At 39.0% G+C, this 15,175-nt stretch overlaps 1 protein-coding gene across 1 annotated transcript in view; it reads right to left on the reverse strand.

The window, feature by feature from the left end:
- Positions 1 to 82: 82 nt before the first annotated feature.
- ACOT12 (acyl-CoA thioesterase 12) overlaps positions 83 to 15,175 on the reverse strand; it is a 76,845-nt gene continuing 61,752 nt past the window's right edge. The window contains exon 16 of the mRNA XM_055123442.1: positions 83 to 140. The gene's annotated coding sequence lies outside the window, so the exon portion shown is untranslated. The remainder of the gene's footprint in view (positions 141 to 15,175) is intronic.

Below are 15,175 nucleotides of genomic sequence, written 5' to 3' on the forward strand. Positions count from 1 at the left end.
TGCCTTACACACGGACAATCCAGTTTCGATCCCCAGCAATCTATACAGTCCCCTTGACCTCCCAGGAGTGAATCTTGAGCACAGAGCTAAGAATAAGTCCTGAGCACAGCCAGGTGTGGCCCCCCAAAACAACAAGAACCCTGGATAGAAAAAAAAAACACGGGAATTAACGTAATCAATCTTCTGTCAGACAGAGCAAGAGGAGATTCATTTATCTTGAAAACATGGAATAAGATTATACAAATGAGAACAGAAGCTGTTTATTCAGGGTTTACTATAGTAAGGGAGTTATCACTTGAATTCAGCAGAAACTCAAAAGTAGGCTTAAAAGAAATTTATGGTTAAAAATATATGGGGTAGGGCATGTCAGGAATGTTGATGGTAGATGTGGGAAAAATGGACGCATGTTCATTGTAAGCAGGGAAGCCCTGTGCCAAATTGTGCTTGTATTAGTTATAAGAAATACACGTTAGATGAGCAAAATATGTATTTCTCATATTTACTCTTAATCTATTGTTCTCATTGGCTCCCCAATTCCTGGGATTTTCTGAATGTTGACAGTGGCAAAGATGTCCATTATTATGTTAATGGTGAGTTGGGGGAAATGCCTGAGGATAAGGGCTGGTGGCTTTGGAGAACCAACTAAATGATTAGAGGGTTAGAACTTTCAGACCACGCCAAGGGAAGGGAAAAGGAGTTGGAGATTGAGTAGACTTGCCAGTGATCAATAAGCTCATCAATCATGGCTGTGTACTGAAGTCTCCATAAAAGCCTAAAGGGAGCTCCTGAGAACTGGTGAAGATGTCCTGGGGGAATGGAGGGATGGACCACCTGGAGAGAGCCTGGAAACTCTTGCCTTTTCCCCATACTTTGGCCCATGCATCACTTCCATTTGGTTATTTCTGAACTTCATCCTTTGCAATCAATTGATGATCTGCTGAGTAAAGAAGTTCCCTAAATTCTATGATCTGTGCTAGGAAATTAAACCTAAGGAGGGGGTCCTGGGAACCTTTCAGTTATTTTTATTCAAGTGTCAGAATTCAGTTTGAGTTATGATAAATCCCAGACACCCTGCTGCTGTCTGAGAATTACTTGGTATGGGGAAGCAAACACAATTCAGGTTGGAATTGGGTCAAGGAACTCTGTACACTACATAAATGATGTTTGTGGGCACATTTTACTTTCTCTAGTTGGTTGTGGGCACATTTGACTTTCTCTGGTTGGTTCTGACAGCATACTGGGGCAAAAATTCAGAGAAATCACAATCTCTGACAAAGCTAATCTCTGCTCTGACTACTGCAGATACTGTGGCTTAATTTCCTCAGTGGTTGCTGCAAAGGTTATGGTCAGAGTCCTATCGTCAGAGCTGCTCTGGCCATCATCTGTATATTCAGCCTTTCAAAAACAATCTGAACTCTCATATCTGAAATCCCCCAAAAAATAGGTTTAGTGTGATTCCAAAGCTGAATTTATTTCCTCAGCATCCTGATTTTCATGAGTCTTGTTATTATTTTTCCTCCATCATGTGGTGACTGGAAGATGCATGAAAAAAGAGGTGGACAAAACACAAAAAATCTTATGTAACAAGTTATGAGATTGTACCACTTAGAGAAGAAAAATACTATTAACTTGAACAAAGGAATGAGGTGAAAATTTGCATTCTTGGAGCCAGAAATATATTACAGCAGATAGGGCACTTGTCTTGTATGTAGCTGATCCAGATTAGATGCCCAGCATGCTGTATGGTCCCCAAACCTACCAGGAATAACCCATGGGCACCCATTGTATATGGCCCCCAAACAAACAAAAACACTGCATTCTTTAATCATGTGAATGCCACAGCTGCAGCAGTCAAACTACTGCTATCATTTCAAAATCCGTATGTATTTTCTGCCACCTTGAGGGGGAAAAATTTATAGAAAAAATCCACTAATGCTGGGTCTGAGAGCTACCACACTAACTTTTGGGTTATATATGGACATGGTAGACATTTAAAAGAGGAAATCACACCTGATATAATTCAGGGAGTCATGCTAGACAAACTGAATGAAGGAGATGGAAATAGGATATTCCACTTGCTGCTTACAGACAGAAAGAGAGATCAGAAACTTGGCACTGATTGGCGTTCTGAGGACAGAGGAATAAAGGATAAACATGACTTGTGTTATTCATGGTCAAGCATATTGATACTATAGCCACTTGTATTGCTTGGGTAAAAGTCCCAATTCTCCACTCTATGACATTAAATGTCTGTCTTCATCTCTAGTTTCCTCAGTTTATTTTGTGTATACTGAGAGCAATGATAATGTCTCTCAAAGGTTTGTTAGAAGGATAAAAAATCAACATCTGTAAAGTTCACTTAGAAATACAGAACAGAGAAATGTCTCTGGACCCTGCCCAGTCTGAACCTCATATCCAGGGAAGCTCAGCTCAGAGAGGGATGGGTAAAAGGACTCACCCCCCCCCCAACAGAGCCCTGGAAGCCAAAAACCTCCAGAACTCAATTATCACCATGCTTACGCCCTATCTCCACAGGCTCGGATAATCCTCACCCATAAGTATATCTGTTGAAAAACTCAGGTGTGCGGATTTTGTGACTGAAATCTCCAGGTTAACACCAAGTCCAGAAAGGGCAATCTCTCACCATCTCCCTGTTCTTCCAGGATCCTGGCAGTCATGCCCATGAACTATCTCTAGCGCCATATAAGCTCATAAATGGTCATGATCCAGACACTCAGAAATAAATCTCAGAAGAGAGCAACAAGCTGCAGAGATTCCTGCAGACCCCAAGGTAACCACCCAGTTAAAAACTTAACTCCAGATGTATAAATCTATTAAAAATTTTATAATCTTTGGAGTGACATCTCATACTCTACACCACTGATATCACGATCATGATCACGATAGCCCGTTAAACACCGATTTCTCGGGCAGGCCCAGTAACATCTCATTTCATCCTTTCCCTGAGATCTTAGAAGTCCATCTGGACTTGGCCCTCCCAACGATGTTCCACTGGGGGCTCTTCAGGGTCATGGGAATGAGATCCAGCTTGTTACTGGATTTTGCATATAAATACACCATGGGAAGGTTGCAAGGCTGTCCCATGTGGGCAGAAAACTCTCAGAAGACTGCCAGTTTCTCCCAAAGGGAGAAGCAGGCTAAAGATAGAAGCACACTTCTGAGAGCTTGCTTTTAAGTCTCTGGATGTTGACCGTTGATGGGATTACACACACTTGGGTTCCTCTGCCGGTACCTTCATGCATGAGGCCTGTCTGAACGTGTAGAGAGGAGCCTCCAGCATGGCTGCAGCTAAGTTCTGGTGGTCTTCTGCTGCCGGGAGCTCTGCTTGGGGTGGGGAGGGAAGCTGGAGCCCATCCCCTCTGAGGGGCCCTGGGGAAGACAGCCAGGCCTGCGGGCAAGAGACTCTCTTGCCCGTACACCACTGATATACTAGGAATAACACACCATATTTGAGAGTGTAAAGTAGAAGGCAACTGATCTTGATTACACACACACACACACACACACACACACACACACACACATATGGACATACGTAGAGGGAAATTGCTGTGTCTGTGGAACTCTACTCCATAGGAATGTGTTTTATTTTTGTTGTTTTGGCCAACCTAGCTTTGTTTGGGCTGGAGTGATGGCACAGTGGGTAGGGCGTTTGCCTTGCATGCAGCTGACCCGGGTTTGATTCCTCCATCCCTCTCAGAGAGCCCGGCAAGCTACCGAGAGTATCCGCCCACACGGCAGAGCCTGGTAAGCTACCCGTGGCATATTCGATATGCCAAAAACAGTAACAACAAGTCTCACAATGGAGATGTTACTGGTGGCCGCTCAACCAAATCTATGAGCAACGGGATAACAGTGATACTGTGATTCAGTGCTATATATATATATATATATATATATATATGCACACAAGACTCAATCTGTAACAGCATGTTAGTAAATTTCTTATACAAGGGCTTAATGGCTCCAGGATGAGATCCAACAATCTTCACATACTTTCTTCTAAGGAAACTTTGATAATTTTTAGTGGATAATTCATAACAAGCAATAGAATACAAATCATTTAGGGCCTGCTATTGTGGTAGGTTTGGGTGTTTTTGGGGACAACTCAAAGTATTGTTGGTGGTAAGGTGTAATAGTGGGATTGGTGTTGGAATATTGAATGTAATAAATTATTGTGAACAACTTTATAAAAATAAAATTAAAATTAAAAAAAAAAGAAATACAGAACACCTGGGGCCGGAGCGATAGCACAGCGGGTAGGGCATTTGCCTTGCACGCGGCCGACCCGGGTTCAATTCCCGGAATCCCATATGGTCCCCCAAGCACCGCCAGGAGTAATTCCTGAGTGAAAAGCCAGGAGTAACCCCTGTGCATCGCTGGGTGTGACCCAAAAAGAAAAAAAAAAGAAATACAGAACACCTGAGGACTATGTAAATGTTCACTGAAAGAATAACAAAAACAAAGGGGGCTAGGGGTGTGGGGGGGTTAGGGGTGTGAGGGGGTGGGGTGGAGCTATACTGGGATTCTTGGTGGTGGAATATGAGCACTGGTGAAGGGATGGGTATTCGAGCATTGTATAACTGAGATTTAAACCTGAAAACTTTGTAACTTTCCACATGGTGACTCAATAAAAAATTTTAAAAAAGAAATTAAAAAAAATTACACACTTTTTTGACATTATAGTAATCTGAATATTCCTTAAAACCATCTTTGGGTAAACCAATAGATCAGATCATGCCTCTTCTGAAAGGTGTTATGAAATAAGTGGTAAACAGAGGCAAATTCATACAAAGAAACATAAGTGCAAGTGGACAGAAGAGACAAGATAGAGGCATACATCAGCATTTCCTTTTTAATAAGTTGAAAAACAAGAAGTGACAAAAGAATATATGGCTATTAATATAAAATGAATGTAAGCATTAGAGTATACCACAATATCCCAAGCAACAAGAATTAACTGAATGTGTCAGGTAAAGAGAATTCAGATAACATCTTTCTCCTTTGGGGGGGTTGTATGGTGTTTGCATTTACGCTTAATTAATTTCTTATCTCTAGCCTTTGGTTCTACTCAATAACCACATTCAGACTTGTATTGATTTGCCCACAGACTTTGACTACTTTAAATTATTTACATTTGAAACTCTTATTTTGTGGGGGCTGTATGACCTTTATGTTACCATGAATGTACTTACAAGTGACTTGATTTTTTTAAGAATAAACATTTTAACAAAAGGCAGTGATTCAAACCAAGGCTACAGAAAATTCATAAACACTCAATCTGACACCTCAGTTTTTGCTGAAATCCTCCATATTCATTTATCAAATATCCTTCCCTGAAAGTTCTCCAGGCAATTTCGGGTTATGTCAATCCTTAACTTAGAAAGAAAACTATCCTTTCTTCATGAGCTTTGCTAAGCATTTGAGTGATATGATCCTTCTTGCAGAAGTTGTGATAGGTTATAATTTTGCTAGAAGAAATTGCATGTTGACAATATTACAGTGAAAATAAGATCTCTTTTATGTGAGAGACGAGTGAATTGAAAGTGATAGCAAATTTTAACTACTAAGTAAAATTCTATTAGAATGTCATATTTTAACTAAAGTAGTCATAACATGCAAATAGTTCCTGTTTACTATGGTCTAGTTCAATAAATATTCATTAAGCAATTTGTGAAGAGAGCGTAATTCTGAGTCAAGGGACTGCTCTGCTGTATTTTTTGCACCTGAGGTAGAATGCAGCTAGAGTTGCTTTGATGACTGGAATCTATTTTTATTTTTTTAATATGGAAGAAAAACATGGGAACTTCCTGACTTTTAGGCTATCAAAGCATGTCCACCTATGGTGAACTGACTATTCATTCTCAGGCCAAAAGTCAGTAGAGTATGTTTTGAAAGCATCCCCCCCCCCAAATTGTATGGAAGTCAAAGTATTCACACTAAATTCAGTTAGTTGTTAGATATATTAACAATCTATATGACCAACGGGAAATTATTTATCAGAATTTTGGTTTCCATTATAAAATGGAGATAATTTCTGCTTTACAGGTTTTTCTGATGACTAGTTAATACAAGACAGTGATTTATACTTTTGTCTTATACTGTTACCTACGGAGAAATATATTTTACATTAGAACCCAGTTTACATATATAGTATGTAAGTGAATGTGCATGTACATGTATATAGAACTCCCCAACTTTCATTTTTATTTATTGTATTTGGTAGGTACTTGATATTTTCCTATTCTATACTAGCCTATTATCCTCCAGTTTTAAAAATGCAATTTCAACCCCACTAAATTGACTTTGTAAACATCAGTGGGATAAAATTAATATTTTGGAAAGTGCAGACCTAATTACCTGGCTCATTCAATATTAAATTCTTCCCCCTTCTTTCAACTCATTAAATATTATTGTTTCATTGACTTCAATTTCTATGTTGTGTTTATGGAAAGTTCACTGTCGGGCAAATAGTTTTTCTATAATATTATGTGTCATTTTTTCTCTGGCTGCTTAAAAGGTTTTCAGCTGTCTATCTGTGTTTTGTGGGTCTCTTCATACTTATCCTTTTGAAGGTTTACTGAGCTACTTGAATATAGAGATTTTTGTCTACTACCATGTCTAGGATGTCTTTTCTATCATTTCTTCAATTTTTTTAGCTCTTTTTTTTTTCTTTTTGGGTCACATCCAGTGATGCACAGGGATTACTCCTGGCTTTGAACTCAAGAATTACCCTACCCACTGTACTATCGCTCCAGCCCCATTCAGCTCATTCTTGCTCATGCTCTGATTCCAATTAGTAGTATATTGAACCCTTGCTGTTGTTCAATAGGACTTTGAATGTGTCTTATTTAAAAACTTTTCTCTCCCTCCTTTATTTTATACATGTATTTTTCCTTTACTACAGAGTAAAAGATTTCCATTGATGATCGTTAAGCTAAATAATTATTTCTATTCTGCTACTGAGATAATTAAATTTCTTATTTTAGATACTTTGTTTTACATTTTCACTAAATTATTTGATTTTAACACTTTTCTATTTCCCTAAACCCAAAATGAAAGCATTTATCTTGTCATTCATTGTAACATGATTTCCTTGATTCATTGAACAACGTTGGAATAATTATTTTAAAATTCTTATCTTATAATCCCAGGGCAATCTCAGCATAACTCAGTTAATTATATTTTCTCTTATCATATTTTCCTAGCTCTTTCTATGTCAATTAATTTTGAATTGTATCTTGGGCATTGAGTGTACAGTCAAGTGTGACTTAAAAGATATTTTGATTAACCAAAGACCACATATACAAACACAATGATGGTCTCAACAGGCTATGTTATATAGACTATGTGTGTGGTCAGCTATGTTACAAGATTTGTGTGATGAAATTCTACGCTGTTCACACACTGACAAAATCACCCAACTATGAATTCCTCAGAATACAGCTCCAGCACTATAACAGTATAATGTGCTGTATAATCTACCCTTATTGTATCCCTTCAAATAATGCTTTTTCATTTCAGCAGGCAACTAACTTGGTTTGATGCCAATTAGGTCCATGTTATATAAATAACAAGTTATTTATAGGAGACTTGTGAAAAGTCCCATGTCAAATTTCAAGATTAAAGGATTAAACTACAATTAATCATGTATTTACTGTAGCACTGTTGTCCTGCTGTTCACCAATTTGCTCGAGCGGGCACCAGTAACATCTCCATTGTGAGACTTGTTACTGTTTTTGGCATATCAAATACGCCACGTGTAGCTTGCCAGGCTCTGCTGTGCGGGTGGCATACTCTCGGTAGCTTGCCAGGCTCTCTGAGAGGGATGGAGCAATCAAACCCGGGTTGGCTGCGAGCAAGGCAAATGCCCCACCCGCTGTGCTATCTCTCCAGTCAAGCATAATCTCTCTTTCACATAGAATAAATTTAGTTTGAGATATTTAATTATGGGATTTACTTAAAAGCTGAATTTATGAGATTTTCCTTGAAAATTAATTGAAAGAAACTTATAGAGGAAATGTAATGAATTGATAATACCTGTCACTGTCACTGTCATCCCGGTGTTCATCAATTTGCTTAAGCGGGCACCAGTAACGTTTCCACTGTGAGACTTGTAGTTACTGTTTTTGGCATATTGAATAAGCCACGGCTAGCTTGTCAGGCTCAGCCGTTGGGGCGAGATATTCTCAGTAGCTTGCCAGGTTCTCTGAGAGGGGCAGAGGAATCGAACGTGGGTTGGCCGCGTGTAAAGCAAATGCCCTACCCGCTGTGCTACCGCTCCAGCCCATTTATTTATTTGTTTGTTTGTTTGTTTGTTTGTTTTAAGTTCTGGGCCACACCTGGTGGTGATCAGACATTACTCTTGGCTCACTGCACAAGAATCATTCCTGACGGGACCATCTGGGGTGCCAGGGATCAAACCTTGGTCGTCCATGTGCAAGGCAAGCACCCTACACCCTGTATGATCTCTTCAGGCCCCAGCCTCTACTATTTAACATACACATCAAAGACCCTACATTTCAAAACTCCATTTAACCTTTATAGGCCTTCTCAACATTCAATATGAAAATTTGGGAAAGAAATGAAATGTTTTTGGCACCTCCACATAATTGTTTTTGTTTGCATAAAATTCAATTGTTCATCTAGATTCAAACCTGAAAGTAGAATCTCGTAAACCATATAAATGAGGCCAAAAAGAAAGACTCAAGGTTCCTGGATTAGGAAACCTGTGCTGCTGAAGACATGGGCACATATGCCAGAATAAATGTAAATAGAAACACAGAATGTGTGATCACTCTGCAGACATGGCCTGAATTACTTGGAACTCATCAGTTCTGATGAGGCACTAACTGCATTCAGGTGCACTTCAATCAGAACTAGATTATACCATTAAAATTAATGAAGCACTAGAAGTGTCTAATGAGTAAAAGAGGGTTGGTTTTAAAGTCTTTCATGCATTTTATTCATTTGACAACAATTTGGTTGACAGTGCAATCACATCTCTGGTAGACAGGTAAGAAGTTTGGGTTATTAAAGATTTTAACTAATACATCATATTCAACAGAATCCCTGGCACAGCTCTTCAACATTCACTTATAAGGTCATTGGTTTAGCTTAATTAAGACAAGTCAATGTATCTGCCTTTTGTTGCCTTGTTTTGTACTTAAATATGAACTAAACAATAGTTCTGAGACCCCCAATTTTCTCATTATGCTGAGATATTTTCCCCTCTCTTAAGCTGATAGCACTTTTTTAAGCCAATAAGATGCCTGTTTCTTTTCTTCTTTTTAAGTTTTTAAGGGATAGATTCAAAATTGGGGCAGGAAAATTCATTCTCCTTTAAATAAGTCTTGAATGAGATTCAGCAAAATATGGAATTGGGATGGAAAGACGAATAACAGCTGGGTATCAATGTGTATCTTAATATTTGTCTGCCAACATAATGAAATCTTAAGCACCCAGGGGAAGGTAGGAAATCTCTATCTTTTCACTTTCTCTGGGGAGAAATCAGTCATTTGAATCCTGGGTCTAGTATTGATAAATGTAATGCTAATTAGTTTTCTCCAAATTAAATGGGTATTTCTATTCATGAATATTAGTATTGGATGAGTATTGCCATTCACAACTATTTGGAAAGATCAAAAGCAGAAGATGCTTTATTAACAGAGGTGATTGTTGTTTTTTAAGGAAGTGGTATTCTACAAACAGCACTTTCTTTTTAGGTTTACTTGTTTGGAGGCCACACCCAGCAGTGCTCAGGGCTTATTCCTGGCTCTACACTCAGGGATGACTCCTGGAGGCACTTGGGGAGTATATATAGTGCTGGGGATCAAACTCATATTGGCCATGTGTAAGGCAAGCACCCTACCTGCTCTACTATCTCTCCAGCCCCCACTGTATGTTTTTAAAATAAATGCACATTTCAGGAAACACAACACATACAGATTGAAGACTCTATATTAAGATCAGTTCTTTCAAAGTCTATCTATTTTGCTCTTCTACTCAAAGAAACTGTCTGAGTAGCAAAAGGCAACATACACCCAATATAGCTATGGATCTATTTGAAAACACGCTAGTGATTTCTGTATTGAAATGTCTTGGCACAACTGGGCACAGCTCCACACTTGTCTCCTTTCCCTTACTTCTTGGGTATTATCGGCATATGTATCTGTCTCCTCTAAAATACATATTTCTGTGGAGTACAGACCATGCCCAACTCATTTTCATAGAACTTACCACCATATGTTCCAAAATATATACAAATAGAATTTATTTTCCTGGTTCATAAATGTTTCTTAAAATGTGGGAATTCTTCCCATTATCATATATTTCTATGCCAAATGTTTAAAGGCTTTTTTTTCTATTATGTAGTCCTCTTAAGTTAGTTTATCCTAAATGATTAATTTGGGGGGTGTGTATGTGTGGGGGGGGTATTCTAAAACAGTGCTTGGCAGGGTTATGAAATGCCAGAGATTCAGGTCTTTGTACATTTATCCCTAACCCCTGGCTATCCCCCAGCCCTAATCATTAATTATATTTTCTCCAGAGATTTGTTTTGTTTTGCATTAAGCATACCTTGCAATGCTTAATGCTTACCCCTGGCTCTGCATTCAGGGATCACTCCTGGCAGGCTCACAGGGCCATATGGGGAGCGAGGATCTAGCCAGGGTTGACTATGTGCAAGGCAAATGCCTTATGTGTTGTACTATCACTCTGGCCCGCTGAAGTACTTCTTTTTCTCTGACTCCTAACCACACTTCTAACCCCCTCTACAGTTATCTCCAACAAATTCTTCTGTAAAGGTTTCCAGAATCTCCCAGAAAGAATGAATTTGTCTGTGCATGACTGTCATTTCTTCCCTTACTGCTCTCACATACTGGTTTAGAAATCTGCATGTCTTATCCTCACTCACTGTTTCTTAGAGACCCGACCTATGGTCATGTTTATCTAGCTTGCATTTAACTTGCCATATCAAACAGCAGAGTTCAAAAATACTCTTTTCTCCCCAGCCAAATAGAATATTCTATAACTCCATTTGGATCTGCACACTTCTCATTGTTCCCTTAGGTCAGGGAGCACTTTCTCACATGTTATGAGAAAGGGGAAAGGATGCACTTTAAAGAAGGGGGCTGGCAGATCTTACCAACTTGTAATTTAAGTGTGAGTATTCATTTAAAGCCCTTAATACTCACATTACTACAAAGCAAAATTAAATTTGAGTTCCTACCAGAGGAGGGTAAGATGAGTCGAAGACCACATCATTTTTGTGATTAGTGTTTCCAATATTAATCTTTTTCATGTTAGAAAGAACTTTATTTTAAAATGTGAGGTTTATTTTCTTAGGGAGAAGATAAACTTTATATTATTCCTATTCCATATTAGCAACTTTAAGAAACTTCCACTTATGGTTCTCCTGTTAGACACTTTAGATTCCATTTTCTTTCACATCTGAATAAAACAGTTATTGCTTGTAACTGTTAATGAATGAGAAATTCAACAATGCAAATAAAAAATAAAAAAGAAATAGAGGGAGGATTATTTTCATGTAAGTAATAAAACTGTTGGAATGAGAAAACATCAAATGTCTAAAAAATGAAATAAGAACTCAATCAGTGGTAGTGTCTGCTCTATGGCAATCATTTGACTTCTCTGACACTTTATTTACTGATATGTCAAGCAAATGTAGGATTTGGAAAGGCTGTATTTTTAAAAATTAATCTACATATAATTTGAAATTCTTATATGCTACCTCATCCTTCATAGGTCACAAAACTCTTTAATAATAATAAATCTTCCTGTAATGCATCCTTATTAAAGAATATGAGTAAAATGTCTAATGAAGAAAAAGGGGGACCAGAGAGTTAGTACAAGATTTAGGGCTCATGCCTTGCATGCAGCTGACCTAGGTTCAATCTCTGGCACCACATGAACTCCAAAGCATTGCCAGATGCAGCCTTGGAGGCCTTTGAGGCCACTGTTGGGTGTGGCTCTGGCGGGGGGGGGGTGTCCCCCAAGCACTTTCAGGGTAGCCAGGGTACTCCCGAGCATTGCAGAGCTTAGCACCACATCATCAAGTCCTCCCATTGCACACCCCTCACGTGCCACCAACTGAAACTCTGGGAAGGGACCCCAGGTCTCCACAGCACCATTTGGAAGCACCCTCCTCACGAAAAACTCAAAAAGAAGCAAATACCAAGTACTACCAGGTGTGACCTTTACTGTAATAAATAAGTGAGGTGAAAACAATAGTTCCTGCTTCTTAGGATACTAGGTAGATTGATCAAATAATGAATGTAAAGCATTCTGCACACAGTACTTTCAGGTTTGGTGAAAGCCCTTAGTAAAAATAATAGCGTTTTCCTCTGAATCTCAAAAGATTTTTATGAGCAATTTACTTGATTACCATTTTTTTGTGTGTGTGCACCTCCACAAAAGCAAGTTGAGATTATGTTCCTTCACTTGTAGGAATGAACAGCTTTCTACAATTTAAAATTCAGCATAATACTTGAAAGACAAGTTGTAGTTGAATGCACCCTCTAGTGGTGTAGACTATGTTCAGATACCTAGCTTCTACAACAGTAAAACCTATCAAGTAGGTTGAGACTTTGAACCTGAAGTGAGCTGGTGAGAATATTCTGGTATGAGGAACATTTTTATATCTTTTAGAAAGTTTGCTTTCTTTAGGAGCTAGAGGATTTTTTCTTTTAAACCTTCATTATCATAATACCTAGTGTGCCAAAACCTAATAGAGACGTGTCAGTTTTTTTTAATTGAATCACCATGACATAGTTACAAAGCTTTGTTTAGCTTTCAGTTATACAATGATTGAACACTCATCCTTTCACCAGTGCACATCTTCCATCACCAATGTCCCCAGTATACTACCCTACCCCATCCCAACCCTCCTCCTACCTCTATGGCAGACAATTTTCCCCATACTCTACTTTTGGGCATTATGGTTTGCAATACAGATACTGAGAGGCTATTACGTTTGGTCCTTTATCTACTTTCAGCACAAATCTTCCATCCTGAATGATCCCTCCAACCATCATTGACTTAGTGATCCCTTCACTATTCAACTTCCTTCTCCCCCAGTTCATGAGGCAGATTTACAACTAGGGAGCAATATTACAGGCCCTTTTCTCTACTGTCCTTGGGTGTCAGTCTTATATTATGTTATTTTATATTCCTCAAATGAGTGCAGTCATTCTATGTTTGTCCCTCTCTTTCTGACTCATTTTACTTAGCACGATACTCTTCATGACCATCCACTTATAAGCAAATTTCATGACTTCATCTTTCCTAACAGCTGCAGAGTATTCCATTGTGCAGATGTACCAAAGTTTCTTTAACGCGTTGTCTGTTCTCAGGCACTTGGGATTGCTAATGAGGGAGATTCGAGTCAAAACAACGAGATATCATCTCACATTACAGAGACTGGCACGCATTCAAAAGAACAAGAACAACCAGTGCTGATGCGAATATGGGGAAAAAGGGACTATCTTTCATTATTGGTAGGAATGCTGACTGGTCCAGCCTTTTCAGGAAACACTACGGGCATTCCTTAAATTGAGCATCCATATGACCCAGCAATACCAATATTGGGACTATATACTGAGGGTGCAAAAAATCACAGTAGAAATGACATCTGCACCTGTATGTTCAGTGTCATATATATATGTATATGTATATATACATATATATGTTTGCTTTTTTGGGGTCATACCCGGCAATGCACAGAGGATACTCCTGGCTCTGCACTCAGGAATTACTCCTGGCAGTGGTCAGGGGACCATATGGGATAATGGGGATCGAACCCAGGTCAGCCGCATACAAGGCAAATGCCCTACCTGCTGTGCTATCGCTCCAGCCCCAAATGTCAGATATTTTGAGTTTGGTTCCAGCCCACTTCAATGAACCAAATGTCTTAATAAAGTGAGTCATATAAATATTTTTGGTTTCCTGATGCATGCAAAGGTTCTATATACAAAGTACTAGAGTCTATTATGTCTAAAAAAAAGCAATATAGGGGCCGGAGCGATAGCACAGCGGGTAGGGCGTTTGCTTTGCATGAGGCCGACCCGGGTTCGATCCCCGGCATCCCATATGGTCCCCCAAGCACTGCCAGGAGTAATTCCTGAGTGCAAAACCAGGAGTAACCCCTGAACATCGCTGGGTGTGACCCAAAAAGCAAAAAAAAAAAAAAAAGCAATATATGCACCTTAACTGTGACATAAATACAAAACAAGCTCATGCTGTTGGAGTTCAACTAGTTCAACAGATTTATTAAATTCAGAGAATGACTTTGTCTTCTTGCTTATTATCACTTGCCACAATAAGAATTGCAAAGTTCTTATTCTTTGTGTCACTAGTGAAAATGTTGAGCACAACTACATGCCAGGCAGCAGGTATTCAATAAGCATTATCCAGCTTCAGATCTAAAAACAAAAACCTGCAATGAGGAAGACAGTCTCCCATGAATAGTCTGTACTATATTGTGGGGAACGACTTTGAAAGGTCTACATGAAAATAAACTGCTAAAAATCTTGAAGGAATAGATGTGAACAGCATATGGAAAATTATTATATCTGAATAGTATATGAAAAGGCCGGAGATAGTGGGGGTACGTGTGGCACCTGAAAGGCTGTGCATGGAGCTCAAAGAAGTAGGGAGATTTTTGTAAGGTAAGGTCAGAGAAGTAGGGCCTTAATACCTTAGCATGGAGTTGGAACTTCATCCTCATAACAACGGAAAACCGTGGAAGGAAGGAAAGTAAGACAACAATAATCTTATGTTTACAAAATTTCACTTGGGTAAGGCACAGAAAAGAGATTTAAGGAAGCGTAAGGGTGCTGGAACTAGCAATGGCAGAGTGAACAGATATTTAAGAGGTGAAAGGGATCAAGCATGAGGATGGTATGGGAATGTGATACTGGTGAGCTGAGTAACTTCGGCAATGCCAACATTTTAACTAGGCACAGTTGGTGGTCTTAACTGCTTCACATGAGGGGTCCTGAGACTAAGCTGTTAGGAGACTGGGGTATTCATCTTAAAAACACAACTTTTTATGTGATAATTCAATTCAATGTTTGACTAGCATTGTTTGGGGACCATGAACCATGGCCTGATAAAATCCCAAATGACTATTTTT

This window comes from Sorex araneus, chromosome 1 (genome assembly GCF_027595985.1).
Source record: "Sorex araneus isolate mSorAra2 chromosome 1, mSorAra2.pri, whole genome shotgun sequence".
Classification (NCBI taxonomy): domain Eukaryota; kingdom Metazoa; phylum Chordata; class Mammalia; order Eulipotyphla; family Soricidae; genus Sorex; species Sorex araneus.